We start from the raw sequence: 7752 nt of genomic DNA, 5'->3' as shown, positions 1-7752 counted from the left end.
GTGCTGACACGAAGCATCCCATTACTCTGCATAGCAGACTGCTATACTAGACAGGAACAGAGATCCAGGACCTCAATTTCAAAGGTAGCACAGGTGTGAGTCAAATGCTTTCCATTATCTCATTTCATGTGCTCATACATAAAAAACACCCCCATAAAGTCAAACTCTTTCAAAATGTCAAAACTCTCCCTTAAACTACGTTGTTTATAGGATATGTGTTTAAATTCTGGAAATAAACCAGTCTATTGAACATTAGCTTTTAATTTTTGTTAAAGCTTATTTTACAGTACTAATAAATACCAAGTTTTTCATTAGCATGGGAGAATCCTTAAAACAACATAGTTTAAGGGAGAGTTTTGACATTTTGAAAGAGTTTGACTTTATGGGGGTGTTTTTTATGTATGAGCACATGAAATGAGATAATGGAAAGCATTTGACTCACACCTGTGCTACCTTTGAAATTGAGGTCCTGGATCTCTGTTCCTGTCTAGTATAGCAGTCTGCTATGCAGAGTAATGGGATGCTTCGTGTCAGAACTGCATGGAACTATGTTAACTTGCGATTTTTTTTTTTTATTAGACAGAAACCATTTACGTGTTTCTAGTGTTAGTTGAGGTCCTGGATCTCTGTTCCTGTCTAGTATAGCAGTCTGCTATGCAGAGTAATGGGATGCTTCGTGTCAGAACTGCATGGAACTATGTTAACTTGCGATTTTTTTTTTTTTTTTATTAGACAGAAACCATTTACGTGTTTCTAGTGTTAGCCAGGTAAGCTTTCTGGCATCAGTACTATAAAAACACTGAAATCGTGACTATCCCAGGCAAGTTTGATGCAGAACACTAATGATAATACGAGCAGTATGTAGACTCCCTACCTCGTGGAAGTGAGTGCTGGTTTCCGCTGAAGTCTGTTTGGTTTTCACTGACTTTGTGCATTTGTTACTGCTAATGCTTGCCCCATAAAGGAAGTAAACTTTTGAGCCCGTGTGCATAAATTACCGGTTTTATTCCTCTCCTCCCCCTTTGAGCAAGGTAAACCATAGATAACCCTAATGCTGTAGAATGAGAGCATTTTTGTTGATATTCTGATGCTATTCCAGAAACTGTAGCGACGAGCAGTTGTGTTGAGTATTAATGTTGCTTTTTACGATCAGAATACAACTGTGTCTTATTCTGGTTAGGAGATGTGAGACATCTTGCCAAACTGACCAATGCTGAATCTCTAAAGGTCTACCCAGCATACTTGTTTCCTTTTCTTGGGTTTTGGCCTGTTGCAATTATTACTGTGATTTGGAATAGCTTTTCACTCAAGTACGCAAACCTAGACTTACTTTCATGAAATTTGTCAAAAGTTACTTAGAACCTTGAAGGATACGAGCAAATTGGTGTTGAATATTTTGTGGAATCCTCTTGGTATTGACTACTGCATTGGTTGGTTCAAGAACCAACCATATGGGAGAATATGGGAGGCAACTGTAGCATAACAGCTATATCAAGAAAGCAATACTTTTACCCTCGGGCAGGTGGTTGTGTTTTTGACCCAATATTGCTTCTTTAATCACAGCAGATCTGAGAAGGCTGCAGATGAGGGCTGAACCTATGACCCCTTGACATAAAAACATCTATGATACCAATTACACCATCTGTTGGTCATGAAACCACATTCTCTCTATCTTTTCTTGGCTCTTGTGTTATACAAAAGCTGAAGGGTGATATTTGGAGCTGTTCTAGATTATCCATGCAATTTAATGCAGACCACATTTTCACAGAGAGGGAGAACAAAGCACAATAGTACTAAAGTTCAATTTACATTCTCAGTCAGTGAAAACAAAAATTAAAATAAAAAACAGTTGTCTCAATCATTATTTATATCCAAACTATGGCTTCAATTGTAGTTTTTTTCCCAGTGCTTGTGATTTAAAAAACCCTAGAGAACTACTTTGACCACTATCACCACCCCCAGCTTCTGAGGGCCCTGAATTGAAAGGTCTATAGTGGTAAAAATTAAATTATGACAGCATTAAGGTACACACAGATCACATTAGTAGACAGTGTGTGCCTAATACTAACTTTTACATTTATTTAGGGATTTGTGTTTGGTGGTAGGGGGTTTTTTTGTGAATGTACCATACCTGTCTGGGTGTGGAGTGCTGTTAAGCTGGAGACTGAACCAGTCCACTGCATCTACCCTCATAATTCCTCTGGATATAGGTCTCCTGTCTGCACTCCCTGCTCAGGCTCATCAAACTGGTATTCTGAAATACTTAGACTTTGAAATTGGATCTCAAATTTTGTCCTCCTATGGGTATAATAGCATCCGCAGGTGATTTATTGTGGTCATCAGAAATGACAATGGAATACAGAGGGCTGGAATCTAAGGAATGATGTACTGAAATATGAGGTGTTGTGTATTAGGGATAAAACTGATGGCACAGGTCCATCAAAGCAAGGAAATGAGATAAAGTGTGTACTGATACAGAATGGATAACTGAGATGAGGTAATTCTTTTAGGAATATTCTGTTCATATAGTAAAAATTTTCTTCGTAGTGTTTGACTGGATTGTAGTTCTAGATAGTAATGGCTGCTTATGGAGACTGTATCATTAAATTCAGTGACTGCTTTTGCACATACCGTCTTAGAGCAAGAACAGTTTGGACACCTTTCTTACCATATGATGGTGTGTTGGTTGATCAATAGTCAAAAAGACTAGAAAGCTACTGCCAGAAAAACACATGACCTATGCATTCTGGTACCATATCTGATGGCTTGTTCTGTGTTTCACAATCAATAAAGTCCCTAAAACATTGCTTTTTAAGAAACTCTTGTTTTAGTACTGTCACTTATCTGTGTAACACAAAAATAAGTGTCTGCTATATTATGTCAGTGGTCTACATATACAGTAAGTAGGGGAAATATTTCTTAAGAGAAAGTCCAAAATCCGGCATCGTCAGCTGAGAATGAAGCATTGAATAAAGCACAGTTGAGTTTACTGTTAATACATTGTTGTTTTCTTACTGTTACTCCATCATTACTTTTTAATTAACCATCTTTTTCTTTCTTAAAAATAATAAATAGTCCATAGAAACAGAAGAGTTGAAAACTCAAGTTGAAAAATTTCTGTGTAATCTTTGTCATTAGTTGAGCTGAAGAAAATATTTGAGTTTTCTACTTCAATGTACTCCTGTTATGTACATCTCCACAGGGTTATACCACATACTTGGCAAGTGGAAATGGCTATGTTGCAGCCAAAAAGAAGAAATAAGTGTATGCCAGTCAGTAGGATAGTTGAAGTGACAAAAGCACAATTCTGATACATTTTTATTCTTGCAAACAATTGAGTGTACTGTCACCAGAAGCTTTATCCTTGGTTAATACTAAGATGTCCCTTAAAGTTATTTTAATGATTTAAGATAGAATCTATAGTCTGAAAAGTGCTGGCTTTATAGTGCTTTACAATAGCAAAAAATTTTCTCTATTTTCTATATTCTTAGTTCAAACTCAAGTTTGTTGTATTCATCTTCATAAACAAATTTAGATACTTCAGTGTTTGTTCCCGGCAGTGAAGAATACTTGTCTGTCCTATTGGACTTGTTTGTCCATTTCACTGTAGTCACAAAGGTTTGGGGTTTGGTTTTTTAAAATACTTTACATGGGAAGGATCTCAAAAGGCCCTATAACCTGTTCTGAAGCAGAATCACGTCTGTATCAATTGTCGATGGTATAGTCTAGTCTTGCTGATGCTAGAAAACTTCCACTGAATACAGTTAATAAAAACCTAACCATTCTGGATCAAGGTTTGTCTGCTTCTGAACTTGTTATCAGATCACTGTCTACAGCAGACTAGAGAATCACCTGTAAGAAAGACAACTTTACCTCAGTTAAGAGTGTCCTTTCTGTTTATTAAGATCTTGATGATCTTAAATGTGCACCAAACAACTTTAATAATTAAATCTTGCAGTGCTGGTCTCATTTCCTTTGCTTAATATCACTATAATAATGCAAAATATGTTTTTCTATCTGATATACCCTTCTTGTGGTTTCTTTCCGTGTTTGGTTACATCGTATGTTGTATTCTAAGGTGTTCTCTTATGCTTTAACATCCGTTTTATCTCTCAAGATACTAGAATTAATGCAAGTAAATTTTGGCAGAGAAGACTTCACTGCTTGAGAAGGGGAGGAAGGATATTTTTGTGTAGATGACGACCATTGTCCTGAAGCACAGACTGAAAGCTAAAGTTGAGTTGAGTTTTCATATCCTGATCCAAGATGCAGGTTTTATTTCTCATACCATCATAATTTCTACAGAATTTTGGTCAGTTTCCCCATGGTTTTAGTTTCTTCACCTCTAAAATGCTGTTAACACAGCTTCTCTAACTTTAGGTTGCATATATTTGTGTTTCCTTCAGAGTGAAAACCTCTGAACCAGTATATATTATGAGGTAAATTTCTATTTTCAAGTTTTCTGTCTTCCACTTCTGTGCTGTGTAATGTACAGTAAGGCTTTAGATTTCTCTGTGAAACAACTGTTTCATCTGAAATCCTTCATAACTTCCAACAGACCTGTCTAAATTCCAAATTAAAGCAACATTCGTAGGAAGACCTTAAGTTTTTAAATATGAAGGTTATGGTTATCCATGCCTGTGTTTTGGACAGAAAACTTGCTTCTGAAGTTTAGTGAGACCAAATAAAGCTACATGGAATAAAACTGATAGAATTACATTATACAAAAGTTACTGTAAATATAGTCTTCACAGGGGAAAATAGTGAAAGATGACACGATAAACAGATATGTGTTGGAAGTTATTTTGCTAATTGGCTATGCATTTTTCTCCAAGTTCAGTGCCATCACACTGCACCAAGTATTCCTATATATGGTAGTCCTAAAAAATTTTAACTGTAATGTTTAATCCTTTTGTTGGAAGGTATGCATGTTTTTGTTTATATAGAAGTTAGTTATATTGCTTTTGTTAGGCATGTCTGATTAAAATTTGCCAAGAAGGTTGTAGAATAGTTCCCATGTGGATACTGAGTTTCTTTTTACAACATTTCAGATTTTATGGTTTCCATAAGTTTTCAACTTCACTCAACCCTTTGTTTCAGGTCTTCCCAACAAATTTTAGTTATGATTGTTCAAATCTTCTTTGTAATATATTGCATCAGATTTTAAGGCGAATGCTGACAGCAGCAGTATTATACGCTGCATACTAAGTGGATACCACATGGTTTGAATAACAGGCACCCCTGCTGAGTGTGGATCAAATAAAAATCCTTGCATAGCCATGTAAATGCACTGAGAGAAATCTGTCTTTAAACCTGCTTTTTCATTTTAAAATCGATTCTTTTGGAGTTTATCCTGCCACTGATGCATGTGTGTGATTCCCACTAATGCTAATGAAAGCTGAAAAAGCTATGGCTTCAAGTAGTCCTAGAAGTCACCTCAAACTTATATATCACTAAATAAACAAAATTAACCCCATAGAGCTTATTGTAGGTAATAGGAAGGCTAACTTTGAGGTCTTAAATATCACAGACCTTTGGTGGTGTTATCAGTGCTAATGACAACATTTTTTGTTATTATTAGCCTTTGGCTTGGAATTCTTAGCAACAGTTGCATCTTTTCTGCTATTTAGAAATGTCAAAGGTATAAACTAAAAGTAAACAGCAAAAGTTACATTTCTAAGAGTAGTGTTAGCATTAACTCAGTCATGTTGTATATGAGGAATATATTTGCATTTTAGCTAAATTTTTGTTGGAATTTTATTGCCCAAGAACATAATAACAGGTAATTTTATGAAATTGCAAATGTAAACAAACTGGAAGCAGAATTAATATATGCAGAACCCTATTTTAAGTTATCTTATTGCACTATTAATCCTGCCTTCTTCATTTTACTTTAATGGCATGATTTTCAAAGACTTTAAACAACAACAAAAAAATCATTTGAGTTTGGGATATGGGTGGCTGGTTGCATTAGAAGATGTTTTAAGGTTCTTTATTTCAGTAACACATCAGTATAAAACCATGTCTGTGGTACATCATTAATAAGATATGTGTATACCTAGTATACAGTCTCCCTGTTCTAAGGACTCACATTCTTGTTCACAAGGAAACTTCCTCGATGAGTTTAGCGTTCATGGCAAGCTGTAGATCTCACATTCAACCCTACTGGCAACAGTTCTGCTAAAAAAACCCTCCAGATTTTCTTCCCATTTTAAACTGAAAAAAAAAAAATTTCTTGTGGTACCTTCCACCCAGATGTATTTATTTTAGTAGTTTTTATTTCCAGTGTCGTGTGTGGCTCGGAAACAGTCTGCTCTATTCAGGTTCGTTTCAGTATATAACAAAAGCCTCCTGATTCCTTTTCTACCCTTTCAGAAGTACAATTATCTATGCTGTCTTTTTGCCCTTCCTGTTGAATGAAAAGCTGTGCAAGTGTAGAAATGCGAGTTTAAAGAGACTACCTTCATATGTTTTATGTTACAGACTAAACAGCAGCACTTCTGCCAAATCAGTCTATGCCTCTTGTCTGACTTAAATGCTATTAAAAATTGAGTACTTCAGAACCAACCACAAAAAGAAATACCATCTTCTATTGTCTTTGCTTTCCCTATTATCCACAACTTACAGGCAAGAGAGAAAGTGCTGTTCAGACATTCTCCATTTATCCTTGCTGTTCCCAGAGGGCTTCAGTTCAGAGTTGGACATGAGCTGTCCTGTTTCTTCTGTTCCTATTTTTCCTAGCTGTGTTGATTCCCATGCTACGCAGTAGTTGCTGAGAACCTGACAGAGGACAGTTGTGCTCAGACAGCTGTCTGAGTCTGGGTTTTGCTGGGGCAGCATTGCATAACATTAGCTGTTGCACAAGGCAGCAACTGGCACATGCTGGGGCCTCTTAGATGAACTCTTCTCCACAAAAATTACTCTTGTGTTACAGAGATACCATCAAGTCTATGCAATAGCTCAGAGCATATGAGTCTAATTTGACTGTGTTATTTAATTTAATTACAGATTTCTTGTAAGAAGTTGACTGCTGCTGCTACAGCTGGTTGAGAAAGAAAAGTATCGTGAAGTGTTCATTTAAGAGGCTTTCACGTAAGGCAGGTAGACACTTGTGTAGCACAGCAGCTGATGTTGTGCAAGTGAGATAAACCTCCATCCAAAGCTGTTGCTCAGCAATTTCTGAACAACATAGAAAACAAGTAAGTTTTGTCTCCTGTTTGATCTTGGGCAAATTACAGCTGTTAGGGGACACCAGTAGTGACTGATCTGATAATCCATCCTTGACTGTTTGCTCAAAGTGGGGAACGCTGACTGATGCCAGATGAGGAGTACTGATTCCTGAAAGCAGAGCCTCCAATTAGAAAGTCAGTTGCATAAATGGGACTCAAATGAGGAAGAATACTGTCAGAATTCCTGAACTGAACTAGGGCATGGCGCCACTAAAGTGGCTGACCAGGTACAAAAATTCCCGTAAAAGGTGAAACAACTTACTTGCCTTCACACCCTTTTCTTCTCCCTGTGCTGAGTATGGAGATAAGACCTTTCCATTTGGGAGAGTTATCTAATCTGCCCCTAGGTTGAGGCAATTACCTGTCTCCCTTGGCGGATCAGACTGAGCTTGCAGTTTAAACCCAGCACAAAACATGATTCATTTTTCTGGATTAGAATAATTTCTTATTACTGCCAGTCTCCAATCTTCTTGTGTCTCTTTTGTGAAAGAAAGACATGGACTGTAAAAGGATGATAAGATCT

Source organism: Buceros rhinoceros, unplaced genomic scaffold, assembly GCF_000710305.1.
Source record: "Buceros rhinoceros silvestris isolate BGI_N320 unplaced genomic scaffold, ASM71030v1 scaffold5432, whole genome shotgun sequence".
In the NCBI taxonomy this organism is placed as follows: domain Eukaryota; kingdom Metazoa; phylum Chordata; class Aves; order Bucerotiformes; family Bucerotidae; genus Buceros; species Buceros rhinoceros.
Note: the sequence above shows the minus strand (reverse complement) of the source record.